The 15,857-nt window shown below is 42.1% G+C and overlaps 1 protein-coding gene and 1 long non-coding RNA gene across 5 annotated transcripts in view; one reads left to right on the top strand and one right to left on the bottom strand.

The window, feature by feature from the left end:
- DYM (dymeclin) overlaps positions 1 to 15,857 on the top strand; it is a 467,512-nt gene that overhangs the window by 135,004 nt on the left and 316,651 nt on the right. The gene's annotated exons all lie outside the window — the stretch shown is intronic.
- LOC132533021 (uncharacterized) lies at positions 7,650 to 15,022 on the bottom strand. The gene is made up of 3 exons (XR_009544903.1): positions 14,931 to 15,022; positions 14,657 to 14,759; positions 7,650 to 7,899 (listed from the first exon to the last, which is right to left on the bottom strand). It is a non-coding gene; the product is annotated as an uncharacterized LOC132533021 (long non-coding RNA).

The following is a 15,857-nucleotide window of genomic DNA, read 5'->3' as shown; positions in this document are numbered from 1 at the left end:
CAGTCAGTCATCCTTGAATCAGTCAGTCTACAATTGACAATTGATAGTTATTAACTATTAGTTTAGCAGAGCACTGCTCAGCTCTGGCATATGGTGGTGTTGGGGACTGAATAACCTAGGACCTCAGAGCCTCAGACATGAAAAACTTTTTTTTTAAGTATTTATTTTATTTTTTTAAAATTTATTCATTTATAAAATGGAAACACCAACAAGACCATAGGGTAAGGGGATACAGTTCCCACCACCAGAGCTCTGTCCCATCCCTTCCCCTGATAGCTTTAACTCCATGGGAGTATGGACCCAGAGTCATTATGGGGTACAGAAAGTGGAAGGTCTGGCTTCTGTAATTGCTTCCCCACTGAACATGGGCATTGACAGCTTGATCCATACTCCCAGCCTGTCTCTCTCATTCCCTAGTGGGGCAGGGCTCTGAGGGAGCAGAGCTCCAGGACACATTGGTGGGATCATCTGTCCAGGGAAGTTCCGTTGGCATCATGGTAGCATCTGGAACCTGGTGGCTTAAAAAGAGTTAACATATAAAGCCATAAAAATTGTTGATTAATCATGAACCTAAAGGCTGGAATATTGTAGATGAAGATTTGGTTTCTCCGTTTTGGAAATAGTAGGCCTATTTTAGGTATATTCCAAAGGGCCCATGACTATATTAGTTTTATCCTGAGCCTGACATCTGATATGCAGGTGGACCTAGGCTATTATCTGGTGAGATGATATAGACATGAAAATCTTTTGTTTTTATTTTTTTTCCCCCCTCCAGGCTTATTGCTGGACTCGGTGCCTGCACCATGAATCCACTGCTCCTGGAGGCCATTTTTTTTTTCCCCCTTTTGTTGCCCTTGTTGTAGCTTCGTTGTGGTTATTATTATTGCCCTTGTTGACGCAATTCGTTGTTGGGTAGGACAGAGAGAAATGGAGAGAGGAGGGGAAGACAGGGAAGGGGAGAAAGATAGACACCTGCAGACCTGCTTCACCGCCTGTGAAGCGATTCCCCTGCAGGTGGGGAGCCGGGGGCTCGAACCGGGATCCTTATGCCGGTCCCTGCGCTTTGCACCACATGCGCTTAACCCACTGCGCCACCACCCGACCCCCATGAAAATCTTTTGCATAACCATTATGTTATTCCCCTTTGCTCTAAATCTTTTTTTTTTCAATCTTTAAGCATATTACCCTACCCTAGTAGAGATACTCTATTCAATGCATAGTAAATTACTGAAGACCATCTCCCCAATGATTTTAATGTTAGAAACAGGCAATTTGCCCATGATAAAGAGTCACATTATGCAACTTAAGAATTTCAGTAAGGCAGTTTATTTCTTTTGTACAGAGGGTATCTAGGCCCACCAAGAATCTAGCAGGCTGGCACACCGGCTGGCAAGTTGGCCTGGTTTTTATTCCTAACAGCTGTTGACATTGTCTGGGTCTTCTTCATATTGGAGTCTAAGGCTCACAGGCTTACTTCCATTCATTAAGGAAGGGGGAAAGGGTGGTACATGGGAATGGGGTTTGGGGAATGTTTTCCATTCAAATTAGGGACCTGGTTTAGAGCATGCATTCTTATGTAGATGTGACTGCTCAGGGATAGCTGCCTGGGATAACAGTGTGTGTGTGTGTGTGTGTGTGTTGTGTGTTGTGTGTTGTGTGTGTGTTTATACAATAATACACGACATGGGCTGGACTAGTTTGTTTTTCCCAGAGCACTGCTAGGAACTCTGACTTAAGGTGGTGTGGGGGATTGAACCTGGGACTGTAGAGCCTCAGGCCTGAGAATCTCTTTGCATATAGCCATTATGCTATATAAAACAGTTAACAAGAGGGTCAGGTGGTGGTGAACCTGGTTGAATGCATATGTCACCGTGCACAAAGGCCCAGGGTTCAAGCCTCTGGTCCCTACCTGCAGGGGGCAGCTTCATGAGTAGTGAAGCAGGGCTGCAGGTTCCTCTCTGTCTCTCTTCCTCTCTATCTTCCTCTTCCCTCTCAATTTCTGACTGTCTATCCAAAAAATAAATAAAGATAATAAAAATATCTTTAAAAAAAGTTGACAGAACAGGTAACCTGAATGGTAGACATTTATTTCCAATGGTTGTAGAGACTAGGAAGTCTGTAGAGCTGCAGGTTGGGGAGGGCTGTCTTCCAGTGGCAGAGACATGAAGCTCTGATAGCTTTTCCCTTTCTATAAGAGCACTTACCCTGTCATGAAGGCTCTGTCTCATGACCTCATCTAATTCAACCCACATGGCTTAGGGGAATCTTTGAGTTGGGGCAGAGGTACACAATAAGGCCATAACAGGAATTAAGTATTTTGTGCAAAAATAAAATTTCTTTTACTGAAATTTTGTTGAGAGACCACACTGTCTTTTTGTATGTTGTTGGCATGGTGCCTTTTGGCCCCAGTCATTCTTCATTTTAAACTATAACGTGGCTTAGTATCAGCCCTGAGGGTCTTTGTTAAAGTAGATTGCTCAGAGCCCACCCCAGCCTCAAGAGTGTCTAACAGTAGCATTAAGAGGTCCTCCAAAACAGTGGCTCTACTGCTGAACACATTTTCTGATACTGGAGGCCAGTCTTTCGATAGTTTGGGAAGTAGCTCAACTGGTAGAGTATTGGACTTCCATGCTTTAGACTGTTGGTTTGATACCCAGTACAGTCTCTGGCTTGTCATCTCTTCTTTCACTGTCACATGTGAAGCATACTTTCATATATATATGGAAATTATTTTTTTGTAAAGAATTTATTTATTTATTCGTGAGAAAGATAGGAGGAGAGAAAGAACCAGACATCACTGTGGTACATGTGCTGCCGGGGATTGAACTCAGGACCTCATGGTTGAGAATCCAATGCATTATCCACTGCACCACCTCCCAGACCACCTTTCTCTCTTTTATATGCAATAAAAAATAAAATAAAAAATTGGTAACTTTTACTAAAAATGAGATACAACCTGATAGATAAAATACTGATGTATTGAGATCTTTAAAGAAATTATGAAGATACAGGCATATGGTATATAATAGATTTCCAAATTAGTATTGGGTTGAAAATTTCATATTGTGAAAAGGAAAATAAGTTATAGCATTTCTTTTGATTCTTTTTAATTGCCTCTAATGCCTACAAATAAGGCTGAAACAAGGAAGGGTTGGCACTGAAGTTTCCCATGTATTTTTTTCTGTTGTTAAAAGACAAAGCTGTAATGTGATTATAAGTGAGTATTTAATGTTTAAGAAAGCCAAGCCTAATTAAATGTGTTCTGCCAAACTGTGCTTTCCATCAAAAGCACTGAGGTTTTACACAATATCTACTGATATATGGCTTTTCCACTTGAATGAGCCATCACAAATGTTTTGTTTTTTTTTCCCTTTTGCTTGCAGAGGTGGGTGTCCTAGCCAAATTAGAAGGCCAAAGTAGTGATTATTTACTTAGGCAGATGCTGTAATAGAGAAGTCAGCAAGGTTCAATTTCAAGATTAAAACTCATATTTTTCCCACTTGCTGTTATTGAGAAAATTACTGAATTCCTTAGGATAGGTATGATGTGCAGTAATTATAACATATTTTATATAATAGTTATTTTTGTCTTAAGTTGTGCCTTTTTTTATGGACTGCCTCACTGGGAGAAAGAAAAACTACCACAGTAAGAGAAAAAGTATGTGTAGTCACAATTTGTAGTCACAAACAAGCACAGTCACAAAAACATGGCTAACTGAAGTGCTTTGAACTTAAAAAGAAAAGTGCTTTATAAATAATAATAGTATTAATGTATTTATATTTAGAAAAAATTGTAGATTTTATATACTTGGTTGAACGATCGACATTTGATTTTGTTTTCTATTTTCAGGACTGAGCTTGTTTTTTTGTTTATTTGTTTGTTTTAATGAGAGTTTGAGAAAGACACAGAGAGAAAGACTAGAGCACTACTCAGCTCTGGCTTAAGGTGGTACAGGGTTTGAACTTGGGACTTGGGAAGCATGAAAGTCTTGTGCATAACCATTATGCTGTCTCCCCAGCCCCCCTTTTTTATAAAATACAGTTAGATTCATCTTACTCTTTCTTCATAGGCTCTTTGTAAGGATACAACAAACATTACGGTTAATAACTCAACAGAAAATGATTAGTTGTAGAGTAACAGTAATTTTATTTTTCCTTCTTCATTAGGGCTTCATTGCTCTGGGATGAATTTGAGATGGAGATAGAGATGCAGATAGAGATAGAGAGAGGGAAAGACATCACACTAATGCAGTGGGGACCCAGCTTGGACCTGGGATGTTCATATGGCAAAACAGGCTAATCTAGGCAAGCTTTCTTGCTGACTCAGTAATAAAAGTTATTTTACTATGATTTTACTATTAACTGCTTTCTGGAAAAAAAACATTGTTTTAGATTTTAGACTTTTGATTTTAGACATTAATTCTGTTAAATTAATGTAGTGCCTGTTTTTATTTAGAATATTTGCTTTCCTCTTGTAATTTATTCCCTGATAGTCTTATTCTAAACCAGTGTTCAGAAATAGCTGAAATATGCTGACCCTCTACTTCCATCTCTTTCATAACAGATTTGAGGAGAGCTTGAGGTCTCTTATGCCACCAACAAGTGATTTTATGCTCAATAGGAAGAATGTAGAATAAAACAAATCCAAGGATTTGATCTCCTCCTCGCCCCTCCCCTCCCCTCCCCTCCCATCCTGTAACCTCCCCTGTTCTTTCCCGCCTTCTTTCCCTAGAGTACTGCTCAGCTCTGGTGTATGGTAGTATAGGGGATCAGTCCTGGGACTTTGGAGCCTCAGGCTCTTCACATAGCATTATGCTGCCTACCTGCTCTCTAAAGCTTGTTATAAATATTGTTTATTTAGCACTAATTTATCTTTTTGAGATTTTTTAGCACAGTTTATGTGACTTGAATTTAACCATACTAAAGAAAAATATACCCATGCTCAGCAGAGAAACAGCTACAGAAACCAGAACTCCTGCCTTTTGTTCCCCCAAAACAACCTTAATCCATACTTCCAGTTGGGGAAAAGTGAGAGGATAAAGATAAGAGGACTCTGAACTCCAGCTCCATCAGCACCCAGAGAGACAAAAGGAAAAGGAGAGGGATATATGGAAGTACTTATGATGTCATGAGTGGCTTGGAGGGGAAGAGAGGATTGAATCAGAAAAAAAGGGGGGGCAACTATGTATAAATGTGGACAGATAGTTGTAGAGAAGATGTCTGGCCCATGCCTACAACCTTAGGGGAACTGTGGTGGATTACAGTGGGAAATTGAAGATTCAGAACTCTGGAGGTGGGAATGGTATGGATTCAAACCCCTGTCAGCATGTAATTCTGTAATAGAAAAATAAATAAATAAATAAAATAGGGAAGCCTCAATGGAGGGGAGGGGCTATAGAACTCTGGTGGTTTGAATTGAATTGTATGGAATTGTACACTCTTATCCCACAATCTTGTCAATCATTATTATATCACTAATAATAAAAATTATAAAAATATATAATAGAAAGATATTTAAAAATGAGAAAACTAAAATTACACAATTCTAACTTTTTCAGGAACATAAATCTTTTTTTTTTGTTGTTGTTGTTGTCAGTGTTCTCACTGGGCTCAATACCTGCCCAGCTCAACTGTTCTTGGTGTGTGTTTTGATAGAAGGACTGAGAGAGATAGGGAGAGACATGGCAGCTCTGCTTTACTGCCCACCTGTCATTCCCGGAGGGAACCAAGGGCTTGAACCAGGTCCTTGATGCAGACAAATCTGTCTACCTGTTGAGCGTTCCTGTAGCTGTTAGGTGACTGCATAAGTAGCCGTTACGTAATTCTTTGATATTTCCTCTGTGTGTAACATTGTGACAGTAAAATGTTGGGGGAAATACAGCTACTATAAAGATGAGATGTTGTAAATTTCAGTTTGTACATGCAGCGTCTGACCAGACCACAGCTCAGACCCTCATTGTAAGATAGATAGGTGATTAGCAAATTTTATAATCTCTCCTTCCTTCCCTCCCTCCTTCTCCCCCCATTCCTTCTTTCTTTCCTCCCTTCCTCCCTCCCTCCCTCCCTCCCTCCCTTCCCTCCTTCCTTCCCTCCCTTCCTTCCTTCCTTCCTTCCTTCCTTCCTTCCTTCCTTCCTTCCTTCCTTCCTTACCAGAGCACTGATCAGCTCTGGCTTATGGTGGTGTGGAGGATTGAACCTCATGCATGAAAGTCTCTTTGTATAACCATTATGCTATCAACCCCCACAGTTTTGTAATCTTTCCATGTCTTGCCTCAACTAGTAAAGCTTTAATGATGATTCTTTATAGGATCATAGTAGTATCTTTTCTTTTTTTTAAATTTTTTATTCATAAAAAGGAAACATTGACAAAACCATAGGATAAGAGGGGTACAGCTTCACACAATTCCACCACCATAACTCTGTATCCCATGGTAGTATCTTTTCATCTTTCTCCCTACTTGTTTCTAGCCTTTGTGAGCCAGACTGTGGTCCTTGGAGGCCCAATGAGTTGAATTAGATAAATTGTGGAGAGGTTGGTTATTTTCATTGCAGTGCCTGGTGGCTTCCACACTTGTCTTCTACGACAAGTCCATAGGAGTTCCCATACATGATAGAAGCTGGGCAAAAGAAAGGGAAAGAGAAGCAGCAAACTTTCTTCACCAGAAGGATGATGGACTGTGGAGACCAAAACTTGTTGCGTCAAATAGGTCTGAGTTGGAAATTGCCCCCCCCCCCCCTTTAATAATTGTATCCCTTTGTGTAGCTTACTTAACTTCCCTGACCTCTAGTTTTGGGGGTGGGTTGGTGGTGTGTTTGCTTGCCAGAGCACTTCTCAGCTCAGGGTTTATGGCGGTGCTAGGGATAGAATCTGGGATATCAGAGCCTCAGGCACGGAAGTTCTTTTGCATAACCATTATGCTGTCTCCTTTGCCTTCAAAGATCTTTTGAGGAAGAAATATATTCATGTATGAAGCAGTTGAAGACTCACCATGATCACCCCCAACTCACAGAGTACCTAGTGTTGGTCAAGATCTTTGCAGATACTAGAGACACTAAGTTCCTTCTCATTTCCAGAGGTGGGAGGTGGGGAGGGGAGGCAGTGAGCAATGACTGTCTCAGGGCAGGACCCAGAGCCTTGATGCTGCGGCTGTGGCTGCTGCTGGTCTTCCTCCTCTTCCTCCTCATCCTCATCCTCCTTCTCCTCCTCCTCTTCCTCCTCCTCCTTTCTTCCTCCTTCTTCTTCTTCTTTCTTCTTTCTTCTTCAGCAGAGTGCTGCTGAGTTCTGGCTCTGACTTATGGTGGTGGTGGTGGGGGGGTGATTGAACCTTGGACTTTGGAGCCTCAGGCTCCAAAGAGTCTCTTTGCATAACCATTGTTATCTACCCCCACCCCTCTCTTCTTCTTGACTGCCTCCCAGTGTCACTCTCTGGTCAGCATTACTCCTTCCTAGTGTGGGAAGATTTTCTCTGAGAGACACAGGCTGTCAACATTTTGTTTTTCTCCTAGTGTTCTCTAAAAAGATTACCAGATTTTTTTTTTAAAGAAGATTTATTTTTAGGAAATGTTTATTTTTGGGAGAAGCATACACAGAGTAAGTCTAGTGTGCCGAAGTGAAGTGTTACATTTAAGTCACAGAAGAAGGAGCTGCTACCCTAGTGGGAACTCTGTTTCCCTTGTTAAGAGTGTGAGGGGGGTGGCTCCGCCTGTAGAGTAGACATGTTACCATGGGGAGGACCTATGTTCAGGTCTCTGATCTCCATTGGAAGGTATGGAGAAGCACCTTCATGAATGGTGGAGCAGTACTGCAAGAGTCTCTTCTTCTCTGTCTCTTTCCCTTTTTCTTGGACTCTCATCCTCTAAAAAATTGGCCCCAGGGAACTGGAATGGAGTAGACACTGAGCTGCAAGGATAAATCAGAGAAATAAGTAACGCAGCCAGATAGTGCTACTTGGGGGAGAGCATTTGATCACCATTTAAGAAAGCTGAACATGCATTTACTCTACAGCCCAACCAACAGCTGTTTCTTAGGTACTTTCCCTTAAGGAACTTGGACCTGTGCACCAAGAAACATTAAGAAGGTCACAGCAACATAGTAATAGCCTCAGATTGGAAGCACTTCAGATATTCATGAAGAATGGAATGCTACAAAGTCTTATGGCTCCAGGCAGACAGTAGATGACTCTTACAACAATGCTGTGTGAAAGAAACAAGCTACCAGAAGTGTGGAAGTTTGAAACCAGGCAGCACAGGTCTTCTCCTTGAAGTCACCCTAATTATGATGTATTCTCAAGTGATAGTATGAAGTGTGAATGAATGCAGGAGAGTAAGTAGTATAACGAACTGTCTTTCTAGGACAGGTTATTTTTTACAGTTACCGTCCCCACCCTGCCCCCCTCATGACCAGTGGGAGGGCCACTTCACAAGCAGTGAAGCAGGTCTGCATCTGTCTTTCTCTCCCTCTCTACTTCCCCCCCCCCACCAATTTCTCTCTGTTCTGTTAAGTGAAATAGAAAATGAAAACAAAAACAAAAAATAGAAAAAATGGCTGCCAGGAGTAGTGGATTCATTGTGCTGGGACCAAGCCCAAATGGTAACCCTAGTGGCAATAAAAAAAAAAACAAAAAAAACACCTCACCATGAATAGGAAACATTGGTATAGACTAGAACTACATACTTCTTCCTTTCCATAGAGCAGTTTTGGTCGTAGGTTGTCCTCCAGTATTTTTGTTAGACTTATTCACAAAATAAAACACTTCAGGTCAGAGTATAGTGACCACAACAACAGTGAATTACAGACAAACAAAATTATTTTTAATTCACGTGTTGTTGAGAAAACCATTAATAATGTTTTCCGAGCACAGTCATCATAGCTGAGGCAAATGAGTGCATGACCGTAAGACTCTAGAGACCACCAGAAACCAGTTGGCATATGTTATCTTACAAATTAACACACATTTTAAGTTCTACTTTGGTAAACACATCCATGTTTACTTTGTTACTAGTATGATGGAATTACATGCCAATTCAGTGACTTAATTCAGTTCTTTGAAATCTTTTAATAAAATTAATGGTCAAGGAATAAGTACCATGTTTGTCTTTTTGCCTTGCTAGTTGCTAGCACATCATGTACTGACTTCATTCCTTCCGATTCGAGAAGTAGGAATTTGTTATTTGAGTCTAATAGAGCTTCTTGGCCACTTGGTTCTTCTTTTCTTCTCCCCCCCCCAAGAGTATAGGAGCCTGTTTATTAATATAAAAGTTTAAAGATGATTGATGCATATGAAAGGAGAAGGACATTTTTGAAATTACACTTTTTTATGAGAACAGAAAATGATTTTGAAAAACAGTAATTTATTAAAGGAGTAAGTTCAATTGTTTTTTCTCTCTTCTCTGAGTGGTGTATATTGAAAAGCAAAACAACAACAACAATAGCCAATCCTGGAACCAAATCTGCTGGTTTTATGACATTGGGTCAGGGTGGTGAAAGGGCTTAAGTCTCTTTCTGGTAGAGATCTTTTGTGATCCATAGTTGTAATTGTGTGTTATGCCTTCCCTGTTTCTTTTCTGATATTCCTGTCACACAGATGTCCAACCTTACTATTCTGTTCTTTATTTTTCATCATGCCCATTTCTTTCTTTTCTACATTCTGAGTTATTTCCTTAGATTTGTCTTTAGGGTCATTGATTCGTTTTCCACTGTCTTTGATTCACAAAGACAGTGGAAACAGGCGGTAACAGCGGTTAAGCACACATGGGGCAAAGTGCAAGGACCAGTGGAAAGATCCTGGATCAAGCCCCTGGATCCCCACCTGCAAGGGAGTCACTTCACGCGCGGTGAAGCAGGTCTGCAGGTGTCTGTCTTTCTCTCCCCCTCTCTGTCTTCCCCTCCTCTCTCCATTTCTCTCTGTCCTATTCAACAACAGCAATGGCAACAACAAGGGTAACAACAAGGGCAACAAGTGGGAAAAAATGGCCTCCAGGAGCAGTGGATACGTAGTGTAGTGCAGGCACTGAGCTCCAGCAATAACCCTGGAGGCAAAAAAAATTCTTTTGTTTGGGGGGGGGGTAGATAGCATAATGGTTATGCAAAGAGACTCTCATGCCTGAGGTTTCAAAGTCCCAGCTTCAATCCCCCACACCACCATAAGCCAGAGCTGAGCAGGGCTCTGGTAAAAAAAAAATCCTTTTGTCTAAGTTTTCTAATATTTGAGTTACATCGTACACTGAAGTACAAAATCTTAATTGTACAACTTTGTGCAGATTTAAGAGGCTGAATAAGGTGAAGGTGTAGATTTTGCTGTTGGATTGGTAAGATGGACATTGTTAATTATTTTGGCAGAATCATTTAGATAGAATGGTATTTAGGGGAGTCGGGCGCAAGGACTGGTGTAAGGATCCCGGTTTGAGCCCTGGCTCCCCACCTGCAGGGGAGTTGCTTCACAGGTGGTGAAGCAGGTCTGCAGGTGTCTCTCTTTCTCTCCTCTCTCCATTTCTCTCTGTCCTATCCAGCAACAAGAACAGCAATGATAACTACAACAATAAAACAACAAGGGCAACAAAAGGGAATAAATAAATAGATATTAAAAAGAATGGTATTGGGGGTCGGACGGTGGCGCAGTGGGTTAAGCGCATGTGGCGCAAAGCGCAGGGATCAGCGTAAGGATCCCGGTTCCAGCCCCCGGCTCCCCACCTGCAGGGGAGTCGCTTCACAGGCGGTGAAGCAGGTCTGCAGGTGTCTATCTTTCTTTCCCCTTCTCTGTCTTCCCCTCCTCTCTCCATTTCTCTCTGTCCTATCCAACAACGAATTGCGTCAACAAGGGCAATAATAATAACCACAACGAAGCTACAACAAGGGCAACAAAAGGGGGGAAAAATGGCCTCCAGGAGCGATGGATTCATGGTGCAGGCACTGAGCCCAGCAATAACCCTGGAGGAGGAAGAAAAAAAAAAAGAATGGTATTTAGATATTTGAATGGATTGAAGGAAGAATGGATGTTAATAGTCCTAAGAAAATAAGGTAGCAACTGGATAGGGAAGTTAACTGTAGGGTATGTGTGTGTGTGTATATATATATATATATATATATATGTGTGTGTGTATATATATATATATATATATGTGTGTGTGTATACAAATGTATGTATGTAAATACACACATATACATACACATACATACATACATATCTATTTATTATCTGTATGCTTGGAAATGGTATGATTTTATGCCATAATAGGAGTGATTAATTTTAACTTAAATACTACTGCTTTGTGCCATGTGTGCTTAACCTGCTGTGCTACCACTCAGCCCCCTAGTGCTTTATAAGAAAGAGCTTTCAGGCTTCAGGTCCTGGAGAGCAGGATGGTGGAGGAGGACCTAGGCAGGGTGTTAGAGTGTTAGGCAGAAAAACTGAGAAATATTACACATGTACCAACTATTGTATTTTCTGTCAACTGTAAACCATAAACCCTCTCTCAGTAAAAAAAAAAAAAAAGGTAAAAATAATTAAAGGTTTAGGGGGAATAGAGCTTTCACTCAGAGAGAGATAGGGAAATGGATATTTCCAAAGAGAGAAGGGATATTTCACTCTTTTTAATAGTGTGGGCATAATATCTAGATGTTGATACATGTGGATTGGTAGATTTTATTATTTATTTTTATTATTCTATAATTTTTAATTATCTTTATTTATTGGATAGAGACAGCCAGAAATCAAGAGGGTAATAGAGAGGGAGAGAGACATAGAGACACCTGCAGCACTACTTCACCACTCACAAAGCTTTCCTCCTGCAGGTGGGGACCGGGGGCTTGAACCTGGGTCCTTGCGCACTGTAATACATGTGCTCAGCCAGGTGCGTCACCACCTGGCTCCTGGATTAGTAGATTTTAAACTGTAAAAGGAAGCTGGTTTTCTCCTGGTGTAAGGGTCTGCTGAGCATGCATATTGGGATTGTTCTGGGAAGTTTAAAGAGAGAGTGGTGGGGCAGTTAACTCTAAGGGATTAGAGAAATGTAGCAGGATTGGCAGGCAGAACTGAGGACTCTCTTCAGCTTTGTATGGTGAGTACAGGACAGTTGGAGCAGCTGTGTATTTTTTGGGACATGCAGTAGATGGGGCATTCAGTGTAATCAAGGTTGAGTTTTCCTAGGAGAATATGGAGGGAGTATTGATGTGTCTCCATGTCAGTAACTACTGTAACCCACTAACCCTCAAATAAAATGAGAGGAAAAAAGAAAAAAGGAATGACACAGTGGGGGCAGAAAGAAGCCTGCAAGGAATTCTAGTTGGATGAGAAGAGGGAGTTGAGGCCCTGGGAATGTGGTGAGCAGTGAACAGGTAGTAGAGGGACATGGATTTCTCCTAGTCCTGGTACCTCTAGGATATGCCCATACTTCCGGAAATTCCTTTTCTATGATTCCTTACCGCCACACCAACCCTGTCAACTTTAACCAGATCGCTACCGGAGCTGCCACCCTGCATTATGCTATTACTGAAATCTACTGTGGACTGTAACCTGAGTTACCAGCCTGAGAAGTCAGCCTTGCAACTCTTCAAATCTGGTGCTCCACTCTGACACCATTCTCTCAGACAACATTCTCATCCAACCTCAGGTCATGCCACCTTCCACACACCAGGCTGCTGATGCTACCATGACTCCACCCCAACTTCTCTGAGCAGATGATCTCACCAATGTGTCCTGGGCCCTCGCATCTCCAGTGTGAGGTCCACTAGGGAAAGATAGAAACAGGCTGGGTGCATGGATCAACCTGTCAACGCCCATGCTCAGGGGAGAAACAGCTACAGAAGCCAGAGCTCCTACCTTCTGCTCCCCATAAACAACCTTGATCCATACTCCCAGCGGGGGAGAAGTGATAGGATGAAGATAAGGGGACTCTGCACTCCAGCTCCATCAGCACCCAGAGAGAGAGAAGGAAAAGGAGAGGGACAAATGGAGGTAGCTAAGATGCATGAGTGGTTCAGAGGGAAAGAGAGGATTGAATCAGGAAAAGAAGGGGTAACTTTGTATAAATGTGGACAGATAGCCAGCAGGCCCAGGCTTTTGAGTGGATATTTTAGAATGGCTTGCATGTAGCTGTGTCAACATTGTAAGAGTGTGGACTAGACATACTGGTATGGAGGAGAAGTAGTCAGTTAGCCAGTTGCTCAAAGTATGTAAAAATAAGCAGCTGTGAATGTGATGTATACAGAGGACTAGCAAAAAGGAAGGTTTAGATTGATCAGAAGTTACAAGGTGACATGGGTGTTTGACTATAAATGACTTGGGAACAATAACGGAATCATCTCTGTGGTACTGGGGTTGTGGAGAGAAAAAGTCAACAGGCGGACATATAGGGGCATATAGTGGATACCCAGGTTTCTTCAAGACCTTAAGACTGGGGCACTCAAGGAAGTTGGTCTTGAAAATAGAAGACGACTGGAAGGTAGCTCACCTGGTAGGACTCTGGCCTTGCCATGTCCATGGTCTCGGCTCATCCCCTGGCATCACATGGGAATACCATGACTTTGGTGAGGGGAGGGATAATGTCTCTCCCTCTTTCATGGTCTCTCTTCCAAAAATTAAAAAGCACAGAATAGTTGTCTAGGGTGGTGAGATTGCTCATGTGTGAGGCATGGGATCTGTGGGAAAGAGAGAGAGAGAAACTAGAGATGAGGCCCAGTGAGTGAAACGTATCTCCAGCTTGCCACCAGCTTACTGGGTGAAGACTTAGATTTTGTGCAACTCTAATGATTGTTACATTTTTCAAAGTTGGTGGAAAAACAGACATACTATCGCATAACTGATTTAGTAATGAATAATGTGTTAGTCGAGGTAGATCTGAACATGAAAGTTGTTTAGTGGATTTTATTAATTTGTAGGAACAGCAGAAAGGACTTGAGATCTTGACTCATGATCAGTTCCTCAGAATCTGGACAGTGGCGTCACTGTGAGAAACACTGTCATACAGTCCTCCCCTCAGCCTGCCCTTTGCCTCGCCTCTCCTCACTCATGTCTCTGGCGGCAGCCCCAGTCTCACCTGAGGGTCATGCCTGACCCGCCTTGTGTCATAACAGCCCCTGCACTTTCCTCCTCCTTCATCGGCCTTTGCTGAGAAGCTCTCCTGGAAGATGCAAGTTTTTCTTTCCTTTTTTTTTTTAAAGATTTTTAAAAATATTTACTTCTTTATTCCCTTTTGTTGCCCTTGTTTTATTGTAATTATTATTGATGTCATTGTTGTTGGATAGGACAGAGAGAAATGGAGAGGGGAGGGGAAGACAGAGAGGGGGAGAGAAAGACAGACACCTGCAGACCTGCTTCACCGCTTGTGAAATGACTCCCCTACAGGTGGGGACCTGGAAGCTGGAACTGGGATCCTTATGCCAGTCCTTGTGCTTTGTGCCACATGCACTTAACCCGATGTGCTACCACCTGACTCCAGAAGATGCAAGTTTTATCTCTCTTACATTTCCACAGGACTCTACCATTCTCATCACATTGGCTTCATGGATAGAGAAGGAGGTGTTATATCCAAAATATTCAGAGCTCCGTGAGACTCCTTTATGTCCTCTTGGATGACAGGCAGCAAGAGTCTAGGGACAGCAAGTTATTCATTGATAAACCTGAGCACACCTGCCAAGGGACAAGTTAGTGTTTACTCACCAGAGAGGGGTGGAATGACCAGGAGAGATGGTCCCTTGGCAGCATATGAGAGTCTAGGATGTAGGGGAAGCTCTGGTGCTGTGGTATCCTCTTCTTTCTTTCTCTGAAGTAAAAAGAATGAAGGCGTTAGCCTGAGTGGTGAAATTACACATGCATGAGTCCCTGGTGCAACCAGCCAACAAAAACAACCAAGAAAATTACAAACGAAAGATAGGGTTCTGTGGATGAGAGTGGAAACTGGCCAGGACACCTGGCAAGACAGGGGCTCTCTTACTGTGAGCCACAGAGTGCTGTTTCTGGTAGCCAAGAGATGGAGTCCAGGTCAAAGGGAGGGCACATCCTGAAGATCTGATCTATGACAGGTTTCACATGTATTTCAATCCCCAGCGAGGATGAGGGGCAATCAGTCCCCTTTTATTTCAGAGCCAGAGAAGTGGGAGTGTAGTGGATGGAAACATCTGCTTTAGACTCAGAGCCACTGGGGTGACGTGTGCTTAGCTCTGTGTTACGTGCATGAGCAAGGAATGCAGCACCTTGGAGCCTTAACTTCTTTATCTGTCAAACTGAGTGCTTGGTAAGATCTAAATGGAATTCTGTGTGCATGACCATTTAATGGCAGGGATGTTCTTTTTCTTCTCTCATTACTTACATATTTTCTTTCATTTCCTCGCAGCCCCTTAGGGCCTGGTGGTCTTTAAACTTTATTGATCTTCTATCCCATCAATATAACCTTTTAAAGCAGGCCCTCAATTTAAGTGAGTTGATTTATATCTTATATAATGCATTGTTATACGAATAATGTTATGTACATTATAAGACATCTACAAATAAACACTTAACAAAATGTGATAGTAAGTAAAAATGTTAATGTACTTAACATTGTGTTTTTTGGTACAGAAAAACTTTTTGGGCTAATATATTTTATTTATTTGTTTATTTCATGGATAGAAATAGAAGCTGTGAGGCAGGAGTCGGGCGGTAGCGCAGCAGGTTAAGCGCATGTGGCACGAAGCACAAGGATTGGCATAAGGATACCAGTTCAAGCTCCGGCTCCCCACCTGCAGGGGAGTCGATTCACAAGCAGTGAAGCAGGTCTGCAGGTGTCTGTCTGTCTCTCCCCCTCTCTGTCTTCCCCTCCTCTCTCCATTTCTCTCTGTCCTATCTAATAATGACATCAATAACTACAACAACAATAGAAAAC

Source organism: Erinaceus europaeus, chromosome 15 (genome assembly GCF_950295315.1).
Source record: "Erinaceus europaeus chromosome 15, mEriEur2.1, whole genome shotgun sequence".
Classification (NCBI taxonomy): Eukaryota; Metazoa; Chordata; class Mammalia; order Eulipotyphla; family Erinaceidae; genus Erinaceus; species Erinaceus europaeus.
The sequence above is the reverse complement of the archived record's forward strand: the minus strand, read 5'-3'. Positions and strand labels throughout refer to the sequence as shown.